Source organism: Colobus angolensis, unplaced genomic scaffold (genome assembly GCF_000951035.1).
Source record: "Colobus angolensis palliatus isolate OR3802 unplaced genomic scaffold, Cang.pa_1.0 Scaffold78, whole genome shotgun sequence".
NCBI classification, from domain to species: domain Eukaryota; kingdom Metazoa; phylum Chordata; class Mammalia; order Primates; family Cercopithecidae; genus Colobus; species Colobus angolensis.
In genome coordinates this window covers 2987697-2990144 of record NW_012121598.1, presented here as the reverse complement: position 1 = coordinate 2990144, position 2448 = coordinate 2987697, and positions in this window count along the sequence as shown.

Below are 2448 nucleotides of genomic sequence, written 5' to 3'. Positions count from 1 at the left end.
TAAGTGAGTTCTCGCTCTATTAGTGCCTGTGAGAGTTCCCTTGAGAACTGGTTGTTAAAAAGAACCTGGCACCCTTCTCCTCGTTCTTGCTTCCTGTCTTGCCACGTAATTTGCACACACAGACTCCCCCTTGCTTTCTGCTATGAGTGGAAGTTTCCCGAGGCCCTCGCCAGAAGCAGAAGCTGGTGCCATGCCTCTTGTACAGCCTGCAGAATTGTGAACGAAATTAACTTCTTTTCCTTATAAATTATACAGCCTCAGGCATTTCCTAATAGCAACACAAATGGACTAACACATTTATAATGAGATAAGAATTAGGATTTATTGCTTTAGCCTTACTTGGTATTTAGGTGTATCTAGCTGTTCTCAAAGGACTGGTGGGGTGTGCCTGGCAGGAGTGTCTTCAATAGAGCATCTTAAGGAAACCTAGTTGATTAAGGGAACTTGGAAGGAATGGAGGATTCTGAACACAAGGATTATCTCCAGGCCTGCATGAGTTTCTTATTCAAATCATCACAAATATTTTATTTGTTACTTTAGGGGCTTAAAATAACAGAAATGTATTCTTACATTTCTGGAGGCCACAGGTCCAAAGTGAGTTTTATGGAGGTAAAATCAAGATGTAGACAGGGTTTGTTCATTGTGGAAGCTTCAGGGGATAATCTATGCTTTAGCTCTTCCAGCTTTTGGTGGCTGCCAGCATTCTTTGACTTATGGTCACATAATTCCAATTTTTGCTTCTATTGTCACAACACTTTTTCCTGTTCTGTATTCAAACCTCTCTGCCTCCCACTCATAAGGACACTTCTGATTACATTTGGGGTCCATTCAAATAATTCATGGTAATCTACCTGTGTCAAAAATCCTCATTTTAATTATATCTAATCAGTAGGCACTTTTGTCATATCAGGTAACATTCAAAAAGTGTGGCAATTAGGGCCTGGATATCTTTGGGGGGTCATTTTTTGGCTACCGCAAGGACAAAATGCAAAACTTTGCTAAATTTGGGGTCAAGGAAGTTATGATAAGAATGTCAAGGGAAAAAAGCCATGTCTTTAAAGTCTAGATACCGGTAGACTGGGCTAAGCAACCAGGAGCAAAAACAAGGCAGCAGCAGTATTGGGGAACTTAATGTCAGTCGTTGAAGTCATTATTCACAATGTAAGCACCTTTGTCTCAGTGCTCTTGGCCTTGGACTCAGCACTTAGCTTAGAAGACAGTAGTATAATCATGTGCTTAGCTTCCACCTTTGTTATTACTATAGCAATCTGGAATAGAAAAGAAAGAAATTTTAAAAAATTTAGCCAAAAAGACTGATATTCAGAGCCTGCAGAGATTATAGCTATGCAAGCCATTGGAGGATTTGAAGACAGACTGTATTGGTTCCTTTTCACACTGCTATAAAGAACTACCCGAGACTGGGTAATTTACAAAGAAAAGAGGTTTAATTGATTCACAGTTTCACATGGCTGGGGAGGCCTCAGGAAACTTACAATCATGGCCAAAGGTGAAGGAGAAGCAAGGCACATCTTATGTAGCGGTAGGCGAGAGATGGGGAAGGGAACTGCCTGGCACTTTAAAATCATCAGTTCTCATAAGAACTCACTCACTATCACAAGAACATGATGTGGGAAACTGTTCCAACTATCTCCTACCAGCTCCCTCCCTTTACACATGGGGATTACAATTCGAGATGTGATTTGGGTAGGGGCACAGAGACAAACCATATCAAGGACAAATTTCCCTACAGAAAAATATGGTGAGGTGGTCAGGCCAGAGAAATCCTGTGTTGAGTTTCTAGCTGTTAGCCATTTGTATTTGCAGGCTGGTGGACCTGGAAAACATTGGTTCTACAAACATGCCAAAGCTCATGTGGTTATGGAGAAGCCTCAAGGTAGATATCTGAAAGATTGCACTTATTACACAGATGCAGTCACTTCTTACAAGTGTAGTCACTCCTTTGCTGGAGCTCCTTCAAGATCTTTGGCTCATTTTTTGTAGTGTCTCCATCAAACATAAATGTTCACCATTCCTTGAGGTTTTGGAAACAAGTTTACTGAATAAGGCATTTGATTAGATTATTATTTTCTTTTTTTCCTTCTACTTTTTGGTAAATAAAATTTTACTGATACACAGCCATGCACATTCATTTACATATCTTCTATGGCTGCTTTCAATTACAACAGCAGGTTGAGTAGTTGGGGTAGTTATCATATGACCTACAGAGCCTAAGATATTAACTGTCTGATTCTTTACAGAAAAATCTAGTTGATTCCTGCTTTAGGGCTATATGCTATCTATGTTGTACCTTCTCCCCCTTCTCCTTCTCCTCTTGTTCCTCCCCCTTTTCCTCCCCTCTTCCTTTTCCTCTGTCTTCTCTTCCTTCTCCTTCTCCTCCTCCCCTTTCTCCTTCTCCTTGTCCTCCTCCCCTTTCTCCTTCTCCTTCTC